The following is a 21880-nucleotide window of genomic DNA, read 5'->3' on the forward strand; positions in this document are numbered from 1 at the left end:
ATGGTTATTATATCCAAAGATATAGTTGTTTTATTTTTAGAACAAACAAGCATAAAAATATACTTTGCTAGGTATGAAGGATTTCATGTAATTACTTTGCAATTAGGTATGTAAATACAATAGATGCAGTGGTTGCTGAAAGCAACACCAGTCTAGACACACTTTAGCATTGAGCTCAATGGATTATTATCAGAAAAGTACAGTTAATTACAGTGTAGATTACTTTAGTAGTTTCAGGTCTAAATCCTAGATTCAGTCCTGGAGTCCAAGCTGAAACCAGATTAGTAAAACTGTTTTAAGTACTGTAGTGAATTTTCATGAATATAAAGCTGTTTTAAAAGTTCACACTTAGAAACTTTTCAAGGTAAATCTGACAATGTTATTCAAAGGGAGAAAATTCAGGTTGCGGGTAAAATACGATTGCGTTACTTTTGTAATCCAGCACTGGACTCCGAGGGCCAGCACTGGGGTCGTAACTCAAAACAGGTAGGTAATTGTGTTTCAGTATCTCATATAATTTTTAAAGAATATTTCAAGTTTTCAAAAGTAGACACTCATAAAAAAGCAGACAATGGGTTCCTATGGAGAAAATACAGATTACTAGTAATCCCGGTAAGGATTACTTTTGCGGTTCAGTACTGTGCTGAAAGGTAAAGTACTGGCTTCTCCGCTGCTCACAGGCGAGTACTTCGGAATTTGGCTGGTTTTATATGAATATTTTCAGTTTTCAAAACTTTACTCTCAGAAAATGTATGAGTCAAAATTGGTCAATGTTATCGAATGACAGGTAAGTGAATTACCGGTTTGGAGGTGACTACTTGGTTGGTGAAGTTATGGTTCTGGGCATAGACTCAGGGGTCCCCCAAGGTCAGGTAAGTAGAGTTAGTTCAATCCCAGTGGCACAGGGGTGACCGGGTGCAGAGGTAGTGAGTTACAACGGGGTGGACCCTAAGAACTCTCTGACCTGGGTCAGTTAATCAGGTACATGTAGAAATGGTCGGAGTCTGATATTTGGAGTAACAAATATCTCAAAGAATTACAAATTTTTCAGTGGATCACTTTCGTTTATATCTAAACCACAAATGTCACTCAAAGTAGAACAAGTTCATGCATTCGGTGCATATTTTTATTTTTGCACATCTTAATTTCTAAGATACGTGAATTCCAAACATTAGAGTAGAACATATTGCAATTGATGCAGTGACAATATAAATCAACTTAGAGAAAGCACATTTATATACAATAAATACATTCAAGTATGTTATCGCGCTCACGGTGCACAGAAAGGAAAGTATTTAGGAGGGATAGGTGTGTGGGGGTAGAAGTGGGGACCGGGTAAAGGTGGTGTGACTAGGTTGTAATCACAGTGAAAAAATGAAGCCTTTACAGTCTATATACAGATCATTGGGTTCCGAAATAATCTCAAGCATAGGTTCCGTAACCATCCATTTTTAAGTCCTATGCTTGGAATGATACACAGTATCGGTTGTCGACTTTTCGACCCCTGAAGGTAAGGGTAGTTCAAAACCTCATGCTGGGGTCTTCATCAGGACGCGTGGTAAAGCAGGAGCGCCTATAAGTAATACGATAGTAATGAATGTATCTGGTACTACCATAAACCATTTGCTGCACTCGAACTAAAGTGGAAAATTACATACTTTGTATGGGGCCCGGTGTGGGCCTCGAACTTGGGACCTTCCAGGGTTCCTATGTTGTATGGTAAGCCTGTGAATTGAGTAAAAGGATCATCATTACAGTGGGCTGTCCAACGTGTGGACAGTTCACCAGTGTAACACACAACCAAATTAAAAACAAGGGGAGCACTTACTGGGAGCTTAGCAATATCCGATTGAATTTCGTGAAATTCTTTGGCCAGCTAGACCGGCCGGTCCGTGGAAAAATCCGTAGGTCTCTAGAAGTGAAATGTTACACACGGATCAGTCTGAGTGAAGGAAAAAATTATTTACCGCCATTGCCGCATTGTGGTTGCTAGGTAAATGCGCGGTATTATGCATAAACTAAGGGAAGCCTCTCGGGCTGGTGGTAAAGTAAAATATTTAGTGGGCCATCATTCTAGAAGGTCGTTTAGAGAAAACGTCCAGGCATGTCCTGGCTGCTTGGCATGAAAACGGCATGACAACGGTACAAGATGCAGTTAAATGTAGTCAGCCATTATTGAAAACGGTATTAGGTTAACTGCCCAGAGGAACGCTCATAGTGTGCGTGAGGAAATAGGCAGATTCACTCGTCGCTAATCAGAATGTGATTGTTAAGAGGCAATGAAACGGAAAACACCGCACAGCCAGAGTTTTCGACTAAGTGCCAAATATACTGTGCGTCGGGAGTGACTCATAATCCTAAAGGTCCTTCACGATGTCAGAATGTTAAGTGAATAATGGTTAAATCTATGAAGCCTCTTGGGACCGGGGAGACGCGCTGGAAAGCGTCAAGGTCTCACCTGTTTACTCGCAGGACATGCCTGTCTCAACCAACTCCTCCGGCTGTCAGCGGCAATCTGAGCCGCCTCGAGGTGCCGGCGCTAAATGCTGCTTGGGGGCTCGCCGGATCCTGGCCAATCACCAGCGAGTACGCCCAGGGAGCGGGAAAAATCGTAATCCTTGTTAAAACTAAATGTCAATCACAAAGGGATGCACGTTGAGTTGGTGTACAATGGTGTTCTGCCTAGACATGCTCATATACGGACAGAGGCACATTCAGAAAGGTAGGGCGCTGGGTCACTTGGGGTGTACGAGTTAATTACAATAAGCTTCTGTATAGATAGACAGACAAGAAAGGGTACACTGAACCCGGGCAACATTGTATTAATGACATAGCATTGTGAAGTATACGTCCATGTACCTGACCCAGAATATTAAGTGACTTAGGATCCGCAGGGCTAAAACGACATGTTATAGTGCACTGAAATCACAATTATACAGTAAACATTCGAAAAGCCGCTTTTACGCCTTGACAAAATACAGACATCAATCCATGATATACAAAGTAGTTCAAGAATATTTATACAACGTACTTTATAGAGCAACCCCATGCTGTAATTATTCGGGTTGCAATAGATGAAATTGACAAGTGGCTCATCGTCTAAGTGGATTCAAGGTTGAGCTGGAAATGCCCCTAGTACATCAACACCTGAGACAGGGTCTAAGGTATGCTATACAGCGTGGGGAGGAGCCTCATGGTTCAATCTGGATCTAGAAGTGCCATCTGAGAGAATGTTGTTTCCAGTTCGTTCAGGCCATGCTGAACGGAGTTGAAAGATTGCATCCATTTACACTCACGCACATTCAGGATCGAATTGAGATTACCACCCTGTGGGCCCAGTGTGATTTTTTCAATGACCACCCACTTGAGTGATTCAGGTGTGTGTGAGTGTTCTTGGAAATGTTCTATGAGGGGGGCTCCAGGTGTTTTACATCTTATCCTGCTGCAGTGCTGTAGCACACGGTTCTTTATTTTTTGTTTGGTTTGGCCTATGTAAATCATTCCGCAGGGGCAAAAAATTGCATAAATGACTCCATCGGTGTTGCAATTCGTGAAAGACTTCAAAGTCACAGTCAAACTGTTGTGTGTTACAGTTTTAGTCTCTAGACATAGTGAGCAGGCCTTGCAGTTGCCACATTTGTGATTACCAAGGATAGCAGGTAGGTTCCACATTGATTGTATGGTGGGAGCTGCCGGGCTGTCCAGCATAGAGCATACTACAAAGTCTCTAATGCTCTTTGCTTTTCTGAAAGCGTGCATGGGTAGATGGTGCATCTCAAGAGCCTCTGACACGATATTCCAGTGCTTGTTCACGATCCTGCGTACTGCATTACTTTTGCTGCAATAGGTGGTTACGCAGATCATCCTGTCCTCCAAAGGTTGCCGCTCCTTGGGTAGCAGCAAGGAGTCTCTATTGCTGAACCATGCCCTCTTCCGTGCTCGTTTGACCAGTCTCTTCGGGTATCCTCTTTCTATAAGCCGGAGGATAAGTTCATCTGATTCGTGAGAGTAATCATCCTTCATCGTGCAGTTCCTCCGAATCCTGAGGAACTGTCCGAACGGTAGATTATCACGTAAGGCCCGTGTGTGGTGACTGGAATACTGCAGCAGCGTGTTTCTTTCAGTCGGTTTTCTATAAAGAGTGGTATAGAGCAGCCCTTCCTTTTCTTTAATGGTGATATCCAAAAAGTCAATTGTTTCATTACTGCACGTGCTGGTAAACTGAATGTCATCTGATTGAGTATTGAGCCAGTGCGTAAAGGCCTCCAATTCTTGCTTGTCTCCTGCCCATATGATCAGTATATCGTCTATGTACCGGCGATATTCCAAGATCTTGTCATGATATGGGTTCGTTGGACAAAGAATCCTGTGTTGCTCATACTCATTCATAAGGAGGATGGCCAGGTCTGGGGCAAAGGCCGCCCCCATGGCTACTCCTTTCATCTGCATGAAGAAATCATCTTGGAATATAAAGAAGTTCTTTGTCATTGCAATCTCAAGCAGGTCAATGATAAATTCCGTGGGTACTTCTGCTGGTTGTGGTCTAGATTCCAAAGCCCTTCGTATGGTTATCAGAGCCGGTTCTTGAGGGATGCTCGTGTATAAGGACACGATGTCCATAGTTACCAAAAGTTGTTTCTCTTTGTCGAATGGGCGTTGGTCTATGAGGTTGATCACCTGCATCGTGTCCCTCAAGTAGGTAGTGGTGGCTTCTGCCAATGGCTTCAGGAAGACATCAATGTATTTGCAGAGGGGCTCAAGGATGGACCCACACCCTGATATAATCGGTCGTCCAGGGGGTTTGGTGGGGTTCTTGTGGACTTTGGGTAAGACATAAATCGTCGGTGTCCGTGGTTGTTCAACATTGAGATAAGAGTGTTCTTTCTCGGAGAGGAACCCGGCTTCCTTTGCTTTGCCCGTGATCGTGAGGATCTGGCGTCTGATCTCGTTGGTCGGGTTAGTTGTTAGTGGCCGATAGCTCACATTGTCCCTCAATTGCGAGTATATCTCTTGTTTGTAATCCTCTGTCCCCATGATAACTATCGCTTCACCTTCGGGTGCAGAGGTAGGTAGGACCAATGATATCCAATGAGGAAAAGGGGGCCTTCGGTTGTTGGTTGCAGACTAGCAGGCCACGCGGTTCTGGGAGCTGGGCTCCTGGTCACTTGCCCAGGGCAAGGGGGGGGTAGGATAGTACAAAGGGATCACAGGCATCGGCACTCGGGCGGCTTGGTGCAGGGTGCTTTTGAGTCATCGGGTGCTCAATGTTATCCAATGAGGAGCTTGAAAAGGGAACAAAGGCTGCAGGCTCGGAGACGGAGACTCTCGGCAACCAGCACTTCGAGAGGTAAGTTGTGATCTTGGAGCACAGGTAGGTACCCCAAAGGGAGGCACAGGGGGCTGTAGGGTGCCGGGTGCAGGGGTATCTTTGTATGTCGGGAAAGCTTACCCTCGGCTGGTCGCGGTTGGGGTGGCCCCTGGTTCTGAGTCTGCAGGCGTCCACTGGTTCATTGAGGAGGGTCTTTGGGCACTGGACTTCGGGTCCCAGGTGCCGGGGGGACATCCATTGTGGTCTTGGTTCAGGTTGGCCCGGGCTCGGCTGGTGCAGTGTGGGCTGGTCCGGAGCTTCCTGGTGGGCACCAGGTGGGTTGTTGCAGCAGAGCCTCTGCTGATGGGAGTCCCAATCTTCAAGAGGGTCAAGGCAGGCAGGTCCTCTGGGTGTCCCAAGGTTGCTGTCCGCGGGGGTAGCCGGGTTTAGGCAGGAGCAGGTTCCAGGATCAACAGGCCGGTAAGGCTGGGGCCAAGTCAGTTGTTGTTGTCCTGTTGTTAGCAGCTGCACGGCGGGTCTTCTTCTTCTTGATCTTCTTCTTTTTGGTATCGTGATCAGAGGAAGGAAGGTTCAGGGAGCCCCTAAATACTAAATTTAGGGGCGTTACAGGTAGGGCAAGGGCAGGGACCAATGGGTCTCTGTCCTGGGGTAAGTACACCCCGTATCCTGCTCCTCTCCTGTGGGAGGGGGGCAGAAGCCTAGCTGGGATTGGGCAGGGCTCCCCATCTACAAGATGGCTGGAGCCCGGGGTCGTGCTTCACCTCGCCTCCTCTACCTGAGGGGTGGAGTTGGCAAAGGTTGGCACACCCCCCTTCCTGATGTAGTTTTTCCTGCCAGTCTTCCTGCCAAAGTGGGGGCAGAACTGGTGGGTGCCAGTTGCTGGGTATAGCAAATGGTCAGGAGAAGGTCTCAGAGGCGGCATGCCTTTGAAGCTCCCCCCTGTCCATCCTGGGGGAGGAGACATAGCACCTTGCCCAGGACGTGGTTGCAGGCCAAGGAGAGCAGGGGGCTCTCCACCCAGGGGTCCAGCAACATGTCTTCGGTGTGGTAGCCTCTGCAGCCACTCAACCCAGACATGGATTGTAGGTTCAGGTTTTGGAGGGCATCTCTAAGATGCCCCGTGGTGCATTGTACATTAAATCTCACACTGGCATCAGTGCGGGTTTAATGTGCTGTGAAGTTTGGTACCAAACTTGTCAGTCTTTAGTGTAGCCATTATGGTGCTGTGGAGTTCGTGATGACAACCTCCCAGCACCATATACTCTTAATGGCATCATTGCACTTACAGTGCCCAGGAATGGCCCCGGGTACTGTTGGGGCACAGGGCTCATGCACCTGTGCCCTCACCTCTGGCATAGGGAACCCAGCTAGAGGGGTAACAGAAGTAAGCCAGGATAGTGGGTTCTGTGGGCTTGGCACACAGGGATGTGTGCCATGTCGACTCTTGTTTTAGTTCTGTACTTAGGCACTCAGCCTGCAAAGGCAGTGTGTGGGTGCCAGGGTACAGGGCCCCTGAGGGTGGCACAATAAGTGCTGCAGCCCTCAGGGGTCTTACCTGGTCACCATGCCCTGGGTACCTAGGGTACCATTTACTAGGGGCTGACAGGTGGCCAGAGATGCCAATTGGGTCTTTTGTTTTAGCATAGTTTTAGGGAAGGAACACAGGCCCTGGGTACCTGGTTGGCAGGAACCCAGGGCACACTCAGTCAAAGCACATCAGCAGTTCAGAAAAAATTGGGGGCATACCAATGCAAGAAAGATGGAACTTTTTACACAATAGTCCTAATCTTGACACCAGGAATCGCATCAAATGGGGTCATGTACTTATCAGCAGATAGTCTACCTACCACCTCTTCACCTTAGAGAATAGTGCATGTAACAGTCTTATTCACCAAATTGTATAACCAGACAGTCTAGGTAGAATCGTCAATTTGTTGACCCTTGCTTTGGAACAGCAACACTAAGATGAACAGACAGTGGTACATAGGAGAAGCTATTGACCACCATGTCAAGTATCTTAGCAATCACTTCTTAAAGCACTCCTTGACCTGGTATGATATCCTAGTCTTCAAAAGCAAAATATGTCCATGTCTGTCTTGGCCACAGATAGGTGTCAACCGTGGAGTCAGAGATAAGATGTACCCAAACTATGCTAAATCCTACTTACATTGTTCTTCCTAGTAAAGTATTCAGCCTTGCTGTGCCCCAAACCAAAGAGAGGTAAATAACTAGAGCCTCATCACATCTTCGCAACTAGAACTAATACACAATATGGTACGGGGCACAGTAAAGGCTAGTTGCTCACATCTGTGCTATCTGGTAACCAACAGGAATATATAAGTAATAGAAGACCCATCACCCATGATGACTGCATGCGCATATGAGTCTTTGGAAGTCTTGCTGAAATGAGAGATGTCATTTCTGTATCACATACCTGTTCTTCATCTCTGCCAATGCAGGCCATGTTGATGGGATGGTTCAGGGACACTGGATAATACTGCAGTGGTCAAAACAAGTAACTCTGATACGATTGACCCCAGAATGCTGGGTCTCAAGGAACATTAGTATAATTGAGAATGCTGAAGACATCTGGAGGCACTGGAGGCAAGATAGTACATCTCACCCAAGATGCTTCCCACCAGGTTTGATTTTGTTGAGTAACTTAAGTGGACTTGCCAGATGAAGCGTGAGTACATGCATTTCTCTCAGAGGTTCCCATGTTCTGCTTTTGATCCATAGCCTTTCCATTCATGCAAATTGTGGAACCACCATTCCTACTTTCATATCCCGTATGACACATAACTCAGATTTTGGCTCCTGGTCTGCCAGCAGAAGAGGTTTGTGTGGACACACACCTTTCTTCTGTTACAGATTTCTCAAACAACCAGGGAGACTTGAAGAACAGTTTACGTAGGAGGTACTTCAAGTTTAACAGTCAGCTGACTACTAATTTTGGAAACTTTAAATATACTGAAATCTTTTGGTTGGAATTTGGTGCTCATTTTTAAGCATGGTTGTCTTTTAGACAGCCATATGAATGTCCATGATGGTATATTGGAACTGCAGATTAATGTTGATCAGCATAGTCCTTATATTTCAATCGGTTTGTTCAAATGTTCAGAGGCTGATTGGTGTATGCTTGTGTGGTAGTTATCATAGCCCTTCACTGCTGGACAATATGTAGTTGAGCTAAATCAATCCCTATCATGCAACAATGTCTTCTTGAGCAATAGAATGGGAAAACTCCCAATAAGGAGTAATGTGGTGTGCAAAACTGCAACCCACAAGGAAGATGTCCAGTCCTTGTTTTTTACAGTTGGTAACAAAGTAAGTATTGTTCTTAACCTGGGCTAAACAAAGTATTGCTCAGGGTTACTTGCAACACTCCTGATCTTCACATGTGCCCCTCTAAGCTGCTCTTTATTTGACGGATCACTCACATTCGGAAAGATGTTTAATGGGCAAGTATTTACTTACAAGTAACCTGAAGTAAATGGAAAAGAAACAGAGCGGGTGTGTAGCACCACTTATCTTTAGGAACACCTTAATTTTTAAGGCTGTGCAACAAACATGTAACAAAATATGATAAGCACTTTCTTCCTACACTGGGAGCCACCATCTTGTCCATGGCAGCGCCAAACATACTCCCTTAAAATCCAACTCAGGGGGCATGCCAACAACTAGGTCTGGGAGCAGTGTAGACCCTATATTGACGGTGGTGCTCCCCGACTGGAGATGTCACATTTGTTAAAATAGTTTAATTTAATAGCAGGTGATAAATATTCTCATAAAAACAACATACAAGAGTTGTTGCTTCAATGCTTTATATAAGAATTGACAGGCTGATTACATAGAGTATGTCATAGGAAATCTTTAATAGCAAAGCATTCAAATTAAAAGTACAGATAACTCAGGCAAGTTCTAAGTTAATTCCAGCATTGATTTGTCTCTAAAGGTGGGGAAAGGGAGTCTCTTCTACATAGATATCTACACCTATCCATAGAAATCGAATTCTTACCTTTTATAGGACTATAAGACAAAGATATCCATACATTCTACAGGGGTACATTATTCCCAGGATATGCACCAAAAGGGAACAAACAATAAGAAATATTTTACTACAGAAACGTTTAAGATTCTCTCATGGTAATGCTAAATTGAATTGAATTAGGACCTCACTGATCACTACATCAAGTTCATATCTAATATCATGGACACCCTTGCCCTCAAATAACTTAAGATAACCCTGTCAAAAAGATCCAAACCCTGGTTCAATAGTAACCTTAACGAACAACTTTGACACGTCAGTCATGTAGAAAGAGCATGGAGACAGACCCCCTCTGTGCCCAACCTCAAACTTCTAGGACATTGACATAGCACCTACAATAGGCACATTAGGATATCCAAAGCAACGTTCTTCAAAAATTAACTAGACATAGCAACAAACAAACCGAAGAAACTGTACAAGATAATCAAAAAACAGTCAATTAAAAAACGCGAGTTCATCTCCTCAGACAACAAAACTCCACTCAGTTGAGAAGCCTTTCCTTTTTCGCTGAAAATATCACACTATTCACCAACAATAATCAAAACGATTTGTAAGTCTTGCCACAGGAAGCCCCCTACTCCCCACTTCTCTAGATAAGGAAGTAGTACCAAGAAATCCCCCTGACACCTAAAAATAAAATCTTCTGATCCAGCTTTAAAACCTTCAATGAAAATGGCATATTAAAACTTCTGATCATTTTGAAATATTCCAACCACTTCAACTATAACCTTTTTGCAAATTTCCCCCGCCTACTTCTCTCTTTATGGAACATGATAATCAAAGATGCATTAACTCAAGGTTTATAACCTGAATGCCTAAAAAGAGGACTCCTATTCTAAAGAAACCCAACTCAGACCAGTCTAAACCCAACAGCTACTGTTCTATCTCCCATATCCAGACTTTGGCCAAACTCTGAGCAACATGGGTACACTTACAGCTTTGAAATGACATCGAGCAATTCCAAATCTCAGAACCTTCAGACCAATGGCAATCAGGTGTTCGATCAGGCCAAAGCACCAAAACCTCCATGATCCATATTGTCGACAATGCCCTACGCTCATTCAACCAGAATGAATCGTGCCTCCTATTTCTACTTGACCTGTCAGCGGCATTTGACACTATCAATCATGATACCCTCTTAAATCTTCTAGAACACAGGATGGGTCTGCCCGGCACAGTTCTTAATTGGATTTTCTCTTTCCTATACAACAGATCTCAGTGCATCCTAATCAAAGATGTTCTTTCCGACCAGTTGCCAGTGACACTTGACATACCCCAAAACTCTACTCTCTCCCTGACATTGTTTAACCTATACATAGAGCCCCTAACGTAAATCCTCAAACTCGCCAACTTTTCCTACTATATGTCTGCAGATGATACCCAACTCTACATGAAAATAACTTTGCCGGATGACATCAATATATTTAACCTCGTCTTGACAAAAATGTAATACTGGCTGACTCGTAATCACCTCAAACTAAATACAATAAAAACTGAATTCTTATTGATCTTGCCACCTTCCAGTGCCCATAAAATAGAAGACTTGCTTCCACATCTTACTGCCTTTAGTTGCACCCCACACATCATCAACTTTGTATAATCCCTGAGTAAAACCTAGGCCAAAGTCCTCTCCATTCAAAAACACATCAGTGATGCCACTAGTGGTGCTAACCATCAGTTGCACCTCCTTAGGAAACTTAAACTTTTCATGTCCACTGGAAGACCTCAAAACAGCAGTTGAAGTTCTTGTACCACCGAAACTAGGCTACGATAATTGTACTCTTGCGGTCCTTTCAAAAACACCACTTCCACCGCGGAAGGCCACACTGAATGAAACAGCTAAACTCGATACTCTCTCAAAAATAAAGAGATCACCTCAGACCTCTACTCACTGAAATGGCCACCTTATGAGGCTAAGATCCATCTCAAAATTGCATTTATGACCCATAAAGCATCGCACCACAACACCCTTCCTACCTGGCCCAAAAACTGACCCTCTCTGGCACAAACAGGTCTTCCAGACATGTACGTTTCCTGCTACTCAAGCCACAAAAATTCAAGAGAAAGAAAGCATACATGGATCCTTCTCCAGAATTGCTCAGAGAATCTGAAATCAGATTATACCCTTCCATGTCCTTCTTCAAAAAATTATTTTTCAACTATATTATCCAACAAATGCCACCACCCACTGAGGACTTACTTACTTCTTGATCGGTTCCCCTCTCCTGCTCCCGAGCCTTGCACTGTTCTCTCTCCTAAGTCACCCCACCATTTACACTATATTCCTCCACCCCTAGAACTACGTTCAGGCTGGGAATTTGTTAGACTATGTGTTCTTATCTCTCTTCTACCCATCTGCGCATGTAATTACTGTTCTCTGTGATATATGTCATGTTATGTATTTAATATCAGGCAATACTATATTGTCATTATTTGTGTACTTTTGCTTGTCCTGTAAAGCGCTCCGTCACCAGTAACAGTCTTGTTTATGCTATAAAAATCTCTAAATAAGGCATTTTCACAGTTACTTCGACCATCCAATTAATTTATTGTGTGACAATATCCTGGGACAGTTGAAATGTCCATAGCGTAAAACAAGGCGTCTAGGAGCATTTCTCCATTTATTAGTGTGAGTCTTGCAGTTCTTTATTTGGAGCAAGAAGTAAAACAACAGTTAACATGTGAACTTGGTGACGTTCGCACAGGAAGAGGACATTTTAAACACAACATACTTAGCCTAAGCTCCAATTTTGTGAAATTATTAAGGTGTAAGGAAGTCAGCTCTCACAACCCCCCCCCCAATAATTTCAAATCATCAATTCAATTCTTTATTAATGAAACTTCATTCATTAATTCCAGGTGCTCCTTGTTGTTGGATTTGTCCAAGTCCTTCAAGGTGTCATAAAGGTCAAATTACATTTCTTCAACATCTACATCAAGTCTCTTTATTTTTCTTCCTCTTGTTGCGGACAGCTTCTTATGTCCACAATGCATACCATTTTGGGATGACATTTCTTTGCAAACATTCAAGGAAACAGGCACACATACAATGAGAAGCATACAAGCAAAAAAAAGGATTAGGAACAGTTTCAGAATTCTTCCACCTCTGCTACCAAGCATTCCCCTATCTCAGCGAATTCGTTTCCAAAGAGCCAGAATATAGATTCTATTCCTTCCCAGGCACCTGGCTCTTCCAGCTCAGTTAGTTCATGATGTTAGTAATGTAGCTGTCAAGCTGCTCATCTACGTGCAGAATACATGCACAGCATTCCCTCTCATAAATGACTCTGCAAACTTTGCTCTCCTTTTTGAGGAGCAAATCCAACGCAAGGCGATTTTGCATAATTATAGCTCAAGCATCTCTTAAGCCAATACTGCCAAAGCTCCTGCTGTGTTAATTCCACACTTATAGATGGGATGAGTAGGCACCTGGGCACCTAGCCTGCCACTTACCAGTGCCCTCCAGTTCCTGCTTGTTCTCTTTCCAGCCTGATCCAGTAATCCGCCGCTGCCTGGGTTTTACCACCTGGGATAACCTGCTCACTGTTATTCCCGTCAACAGAAGCCCCACCCACCCCAGTACTTACTTAATTCAGGTCACAGCAGATGCGCTGAGAGAGCCCACTGCTGGCATGCCACAGGCAAGCTCATCCGTACCCGTCTAAGCTTGGAACTCACAAAGTGCCATGTCCCTTGGCTCCCCTGCCTCTCACTGCTACCCCATCACCAAGCTCTACACCCTCGATCCTGGATGCAGTATAAACACTATCTCTGTGCAGACTCACTCTCCACCGTAGGAACTTTTACCTGTACCCAATGTCACATCACCTACCACTTCACACACTCCAGTCCACCAACCTTCCCCACCTCGAGCAAACCACAGACACCACCTCAACAAAAACACCTATGTCTGTGCGCCCTTCTCAACACACACTCACTACGCAATACACCACAGCTATTTGGGACCTCATCTCCACCCTCAATCCTGATGTCCTCTTCCTCACTGAGATCTGGCTCAACCCCAATTCTGTGCCCAACATTCCCACCGCATTACCCGTAGGATACAATGTCACCCACCACAACCGCATCAAGAAGCCTGGCGGAGGGATCACCATCATACATAAGGTATTCATACAATGCACCCCCACAAATGACAACATCACCCCATCCATGGAACACCTCACACACTCCCATCGGCAACAACATACACAGAAGGTCCACCATGCAGGCTGGTTGGTACAATGAAGACCTCAGAACTGCTAAACAACACTGTAGACAACCGGAAAGGAGATGGCGTTTGTCAGACAGAGTAAGGTTACATACTAACCTTACAGCCGGATAAAGCAGGAACGATGGTGAAGCTAGTTAATCTCTTCCCCTATATGGATATACCAATGAGTATAGGTATATATACACTGCACCGATAATACCACCAGAGGGGAAAGGGAAAAAAAGGGACAAAAAAACCAATAACGTTGTTGCAGTTTGGCTTAGGATAGAGATGTCTTTGAAAGATGCAGACCGTAATCTACTGAAATATACCCTGCCAGCCCTGTAAGTGAAGACACAATACACGCAGAAGATTACACCCCGCTTTCATTCATAGACCCACCATATACCCCTATTTGTATGTACTCACGTATATTACAGCTGTGCTTCTCCCAACGTAAAAAAGGCACAAAAGTAAAAAATAAAGAAAATATAGAAACAAACAGTCCTGGTCTACTTTAAGAATTAGGTACTTATCCTCCCAAAGCTGGTGACTGGGCAATCCTTTTTGGCAGTTCTGTGCCCCCTAGTATGGCAGGTTTCTACTGAAGTAATTGTCCAGCCTGTTTTACTCTCCAGAGTGAGCAAGTGTGACAAAAGAACAAAAAAAATAAAGCACTTCCTGGTGCTGAAGCAATAGCCCTCTGGAGGCAAGAGAATACCAATAAAGTAAATTATCCAATTTCACCTCGTTCCCTTGAGCGATAATCTGGTGCTTTAATGAAACCAAAAATAAAGTGCTTCCTTAGAGCGGACTAATGTTGTCTGCTATGTGGTAAACTCAAGCGCCGCTCCAGGACACACATGCAGTTTCAATGCGGGGTCAAATACTTGAACTCGAGCAGTTCCAAAGGAAAAGCGTTTTCTCCACTTGTTAACATGCAATCTTGACTCAGTTTAGCCCAACGACCAGAGGCAAAGAAACGAACAGCTCTTCCAAATACACACATCTTCAGGGTGTTCCGGACGGATTCTTCAAATGAGCGCGAGGCGCTCTGCACATCGTTGATTTCTCTCCCCTGACACAGAGCAAGCAGCGAAGCATATCGTGCACAAACAAAAGGTATATAGGCAGCCATCCGCAGGCGGATACCATAAAGAATCCACAACCTCAAGGATTTAGCAGCTTGTTCAGCGCTGCAGTAAGCTTGTAGTTTCTTCTTTCAAAATCAGATACTCGAGTGACAAGCCCCGAGCACTTCCAGGTCGGGGCTTAAGTATTCTCAGTCAGGTGCCATGGCCAGTCTCCTCTGAGGATTCTGGAAGATGTAGTTTGTGCTCAAACATTCAAACAATGCAGTGTTTTTGTGCCCCATGTGCCTATCTTCGCCTATTCATGACAGCGCTCCAGAAAGGACAGGATGGACAAGACCACCTTCAAGACAGCCCTTAACCTCTAACCAAGTCAGTTAAGAGAATCAAAGAAAAAAGACCTTAGCCTCATGCATCAAATCGAGGTCCATTAACAGCAAAGGACTCTTCAAAATTGTCAAAGTATTATCCAACCCCTCAGCTGCAACAAACAACATTACCCCCTCAGAGGAACTCTGTGACAACCTTGCAAACATCTTACATGACGAGTTTGCCAACATCTACAGAAACTTCAAACCCCCTCCCAAAGCCCTTGAATTCTTCAAGCAACACAACAACACTGCCTCTACCACAGACATCTGACTATCCAAATGGAGCCAGCTCACACCACAGAATACTGCCTCCATCCTGAACTCTGCCCACTCAGGGACCATAACCGACCCATGCCCTCACCACATCTTCAACCTAGGCAAATACAGAATAAGCCAAATACTCACTACATTATTTAACACCTCATTGTGAAAGCCACCTTCCCCGAGGACTGAAAACATGCGAAACTCAATGCCATACTAAATAAACTATTGGCAGACCCCAGTTAACTCAACAACTACTGAACGATCTCCGTGCTCCCATTCCTGGCTAAAGTATTAAAAAAAAACACCACTTGACTCCTCCTAATACATATTCTGCAACTACCACAGCACCATGACAGCACTCATCACAGCTACCGACGAAATCTGAGCCCTACTCTTCCAAGGAGAGACTGCAGCTCAGATCCTACTACATGTCTTAGAAGCATTCAATATGATCTCCCACTACACACTCATTACAAGGCAGCACAACATAGGCATCCAAAGAGCTGCTCTAAGATGGATCACCTCTTTCCTCACGGGGAGAATATAAAAAGTCTGCCTTATCTCCTTCACCTCCAAACCCCCAGGAAATAATCTGTGGAGTACCCCAAAGATCTTCACTAAGTCCCACCCTCTTCATCACTTATATGAAACCAAAGAGTTTGCCAGAGCATACTACATTATATTCTCTCGAGTCAGCCCGACCTTGGTCGTTCGTCGCATTTAAGCACTTCACGGAATTCGTGACATCTTAGACGAAAATTTTGCATGCACGGATTTTAAGATTCCTCCTGACCTCTTTAGGGTCCTTATATTATCGGTCTGCGGTCCTTGAGTTTATACATGTACATTCTGAAATCTTGAAGTATCCTGTTCTTTGTATATGTTTAAGACCTACGTGTATCTAGATGTTTCTCACTTCAGCCCGCCCATTGAATTAGTACTTGAGTCCCTGCAAGAGAAACGCTACATTTTGCAGTTTGTTGCCCAGCAAAATTGAAATGGAACTGTAATAAAACTCCACTTGCGCCCTGATGAAGGAATCCTTAATGGTGGAACTTTTTCCGAAACGCGCGTCGGCGCTTTCCTCTGTCTGTTGGTCCTAAATGTGTTTACAGTTTTCTCTTCTGATGTATATGATGATGACTGAATGTGTGTATGGCTGAGAGTATGAATGGTTTTTGTATATAATGTTTTATTGTCTTCTGTGCTGGGCTAATATTGCCAAAGAAAATAATAATTTTTTATGTCTATGGAAAAAATATTTTTGAACAAATGAATGCTTTCTTATTAAGAAATATATGAAAATAAAATGATTTGATACTTTACAGCGTTTTTGTGGGCAATTGTAATTATTTGAACGCTTTAGTCCTCTCGAATTATGGGAACTTCCCCCTCATGTTCTTATTACAGTTGGTTTGCCAACCAGCTACATTGGCAACCTCCATTTCTCCCAATGAGACTAGACTAGCTTGATTGTGTTCCCAGATTTGCTCTGGGCACACCTCTGATCCCATCTACAGATTGACTGTCCTTGGAGTAGCTGTAGTGGGTGCCTTAGGGTCTTTGTTATAGGGTCAGTTTTTGTCTACAGTTAAATTTCCCACCTTCTTACAGTTGTTACAATAGGCCTTGTTAGGATCAAAGTTTCTTCCTCTATAGGCCTGAGGCACATAGGGAGTAGTTTGGGACCCACCCACCTGCACAGGTTTTTGGGGCCCTTTGGAAGACCCAGACTTTTTATCTGGGGGATTCTCACCACCTTTCCCCTGCGGAGGTTTTGTGACCATTTATTTTTTTATTTATTTTAAGGTTTTATAGAGCACGAACATGACCCGTGAGGGTATAAGAGCGCTTTACAGACACAATAGAGTAATACAGGGTCATAACACACAAAAAAGACCATGTAAAACGATAAAAAACTTAGTACATAGGAGAGCTTACAGAGAATCAGGGGGATGAAGGTGGGACAGGGTAGCAGACGGGTACTGTACTTGGGGGATACAATAGGCTATACAGTAGGATAAATATAGTACAATGAACAAGAAAGGTGATGTACAAGGACGCAGGATAGAACCACAGTCTCTCAGGTGGCTGAGGGAACGAGATTAGCCAAGGAATTTAACCATGAGAAAGGCCTTGGCCTCTTTTTTGAAGCGAGCAAAGGAAGGGATTTTTCTAATGTCGGGAGAGAGGGAGTTCCATATTCTTGGTGCAGCTCCAGTGAAAGCCCGATTGTAGGTTATTCTTTTCCTAAAGCGTGCAGGCCGGAGTAGGAGGGCCTTGGTCGATCTTGAGTTTCTGCTTCCTCCAGATAACACAAGCTTCTGAGCAAGATACACAGGGGAGTTAGAGTGAAGGGCCTTGTGCGTGATGCATGCCAGCTTGAAGTGAATCCTCGCCTCGAGGGGGAGCCAGTTTAACACTTTCAAGTGAGGAGTGATGTGATCGAATTTTTTTGAGACTGTAAGTAGTCTGGCGGCTGCGTTGAGGCAGGCTTTTAAGGGTGCCAGTGAGATCTTAGGTAAGCCAGAGAGGGAGGAGCAACCGTATTCCAGTCGAGAGATGACTAATTATTGGACAGCGAGTTTGAGGTCCGAAGCGTCTAGAAAGGGTTTCAATTTTCATAGGTAGCTCAGGTGGAATCTGGCCGATTTCGCCATTGTGTTGATGTGGTCTCGCATATTTAGGTTATAATCCAAGGTGATTCCCAGAGATTTGGCTGAGTTCACAACGGTCGGGGAACAGTTTAAGGATGTGATGGCTTTAATCCATGTCTGGATGTCGGGGTTGTTCTTGGGTGGGGAGATTAGAAGGAACTCCGTTTTCTTGGCATTAAGTTTTAGTTGATTGGCGGAGAGCCATCTGGCGGTCAGCTTCAGGGCTTCATTCAGGGTGAGGATCTCTGCCAGAGATGAGATTTTTATGTAGATCTGAGTGTCATCAGCGTACATATGAAAGGAGATATTTGCATTACGCAGGACTTCGGCAAGGGGTTCCAGATAGAGATTGAAGAGGGTAGGGGACAGTGTTGATCCCTGAGGGACTCCCACCGTGACCGCGGAGGGAGCGGGCAGTTCGCCATTGACTAGAAATCTCTGAGCTCGGTTCTGGAGGTAGGATCTGAACCAGTCGAGGACTGTGCCTTCTAATCCCTTCCTGAGTTTAAGGCGTTCGAGTAGCATCGCATGGTTGACCGTGTCGAAGGCCGATGATAGATCAAGGAGGATCAGGAGACAGGTTTTGTCTTGGTCAAGGGCTTGAAGAGCGTCATCAACGATGTGGAGCATGGTGGTTTCGGTGCTGTGCCCGTGTCGGAAACCTGATTGACAGTCGTCGAGTAGATGGTAGTTGTTGATGTGGTGACTTAGCTGTAATTGTACACACTTTTCCAGCACTTTCGCCAGAAGCGGAATGTTGGAAATTGGTCTAAAGTTGTCTGGGGAGGGCTGGGTCCAGCGACGTTTTTTTCAGAATGGGTAGGACTTGGCCTGTTTTCAGCGAGTTCGGTATTGATCCCTGTCGTAGGGATGCATTAATGATTGCAGTCCAGCTAGGAATGATGGATTTGGTAACGGTCGCGAGACAGTTTGAGGGGAGCGGGTCATTGAAGTAGTTGTTGGGGTTCAGGAAGGCCAGGATTTTTGCGACAGTGACTTCGTCATAGGATGCAAATTCAGACCAGTGAGCTAAATTCTTTGGTAAGGATCGTGGCGGCGAGGAAGGAGGAGGCAGAGGGTCAAAGTTCGGAGGGGGGAAGGAGGCGGCCTTGAGTTCAGTATCCAAGGTTTTGATTTTGTCTGTGAAAAATGAGGAGAAAGCCTCAGAGGAGATGAGAGACTTGGGGTTTTCTTTCACAGTTTTGGACAGTTTGTTCGATTGTAGTTTAACCATCTCAAAGAGTTTGCGAGGTCTGTTTTGGGCGTTTCCTAGTTCCGCTCTGAAGAATTCTTTTTTTGAGTTGACGATGTTCTTGTTGTAGATATTTCTGGCCTGGCGAAGGAGTTTTAGGTGGTCTGTTGAGGGGTGCTGTCTCCAGGTTCTTTCATGCTGTCGGAGGGATCTTCTCTCGTCGTTGAGGGAACCAGTGAACCATGGGTTTTTATCTCTGAATTGAGTTCTTTTTCTTTTAAGAGGGGCTAGATCATCCAAGATGCTTGACATAGTAGCCGAGTAATAATCATTGAGGTCACTGACCGAGGTGATGTGGGGGGGGGTGGTAGGTCTGTTTTGCAGAGGATTTCAAGCTTGTTGATGTCTAGGTTTCTGGTGTCTCTGACCCAGCGCTTTGAGAGTACCTGTTGTGGTGTCCTTGTCTTGCGTGTGCTAGGTAACAGAAAGGCGATGGTATGGTGGTCAGACCAGTCGCAGGGCTCTATCAAGGTGAGCTTGACGGTGGTTTCCTTGGAGATGATCTAGTCAAGAGTGGCTCCTTTCAGGACGGTTGGGAGAGGGCAAGCTTGGGTCAAGGCTAGATCGGCCAGGAGGTCTTTAATGGCGTTGACATGGGGATCCTTAAGATCATTCCAGTACAGGTTGAAGTCGCAGAGGAAAATGTCCTTGGAGTTAGGGGAGTTCTTAGCCATAATAACTTCCATGAGGTAGTCAGTGAAAAGCTCGTTTGTGCCTGGGGTGTGATAAAAGAGGTGTAGGTTACATATGTGGATGGTGCTACTGAAGACTGAGAGGGCTAGATATTCGCAGGAGTCAGTAGTATTCGTTGAAAACTCAGTGACAAGGAGGTAAGCGCGATGGATGCAGGCAATTCCGCCTCCTTTTTTGTTATGTGGTCTGTCGAGCCTGACAATGTTGAAGTTAGGGGGGATTAAGAGGTCGAGGCATGGGGATGAGGATTCATTAAGCCATGATTCGGTTAGAATGGCTATGTCGGTGTTGTTATTCAGAATGAGTGAGGCGACATCAGTCGCATGCTTCACTGCCGAACGACAGTTGATTAAGAGACCCGTCAGGGCAGGGAGAGGAGTGGTGGCGAGGGTCAGGAAGGACAAGGGCACTGACGTGAGGTTGCTTCTGAGCATTCTTCTATTACTGGGGGGGGCTGATCTGTGTGGGTCGATGGCTAACGTATGGATAGGGTGTGTGGCACTCACGTCACTCACAACAGGTAGACAGGGAGAGATAGGGGCAGTGTTGAGGTCCAGAAGGAGGTCCTGGATTTCCTTTTCGGTGAGATCAGGTGGGTTAGTAGAGGTGAGGGAGAGGTTGTATGAGAGGGCGAGGTCAAGGGTATCCTCCTCTGATAGCTAGCTATTGTGCTTGTGAGGGCGCAGATGTCTTGAGGTTGTCGGAAGCGGTCGTTTGGGGAGCTCTGGAATAGGAAGGGAGGCAGTCTGGGGCATGAGCTTTGCGAAGGACAGTTCGGCGAGGTGGAGGAGTCTTGTAAGTTCGAGGAAGGAGGAATGGAGGTTCTTAATTATTGTGGAAGCTCTGGAGTGTAAGGAGATGATGTCTGCGGAGTGGGGTGTAGGAGGGCCCGGGTGGACCGAACTTGGAGTTGTAGGAGAGGTGGCTTGAGTGTTAGAAGTGTTGGCCTGAACTAGTACTGTAGGAATCGTTGAGGGGTGTGGGGCTTGGTGGCTAGGATGGAATGTGTGTGGGGTCAAAGAGGGAGTGGCTTGAGTGTTAGCTGAGCGGGTTTGACCTGCTGTAGCCCAGGCCACTGGTGACGTAGAGGTAGTGGTCCTGGAGATCGAGGAGGGAGCACGGAGGGAGGGGGTCAAAGGTTTAGTGTTAGGTTTTCCCGGGCGGTTGAAGGTGGCCTGATGGGGTTAGGGTGCAGTGTGATGGGAGCTGTGGGTTCCGAGTGGGAAGCGTGGGGGGGGTGGACTCATGAGGAAGGGTGGACTCAGGTCCATGGCATTAGGAGAAATTGTAGGCGTAATGATGGGGTTCGGGTGTTCTGTATTAGGGAAGGGGGTAGGTGAACAGTTTGGCCAGGTGTTGTTCGGCGACCCTGTGTCTTGCACATAGTTTCGGGTAGTAATGAAAAGCTCTGAGAATTTGTCAAGGTTTTTAGGTGAAGCTTGGATCAGTACAATGCCGCTTTTGTAGAGGGTGATGGTGAGGTCAGTTTGAAAAATTGTTGAAGGCGCTATTGTGAGCTTAGTGCCCTAGGGAATGATCCTAGATGAGTGGACATTGAGGAATAGTGAGAAAGTGTTACGCCAAGCAGGGATTCTTCTGGAGTAAAAAACCAGGTCATTGGTAACAGTGCCTAAGTCCGCACAGCAACGTAGGTCAGCAATCAGGGTCTCGGGATGGTTTTTCAGGATGAGGTGTTTTAAGGCTTTTGAGGCATTTTTAGGGAGGTTTGGAGGGTAGACCAGTGTGAAGGCATTTGAGCCGTAGGCGGTTAAAGCAGGGCCAACCATGATGGCCAGGGATGGGTATGCACAAAGCGAACTGGATCAGTGAGCATCCGACATTGGGGTCATCATCAAACAGTTGTTAAGTGTTAAACGTAATTTCAGGGTTTAAATAAGTGTGAGTAGACCACTTTCAGATTGAGGAGGTAGAGAGCGGTCATTTTTCCTGTTGCGGTGGGTAGTG

This window comes from Lissotriton helveticus, chromosome 10, assembly GCF_964261635.1.
Source record: "Lissotriton helveticus chromosome 10, aLisHel1.1, whole genome shotgun sequence".
Classification (NCBI taxonomy): domain Eukaryota; kingdom Metazoa; phylum Chordata; class Amphibia; order Caudata; family Salamandridae; genus Lissotriton; species Lissotriton helveticus.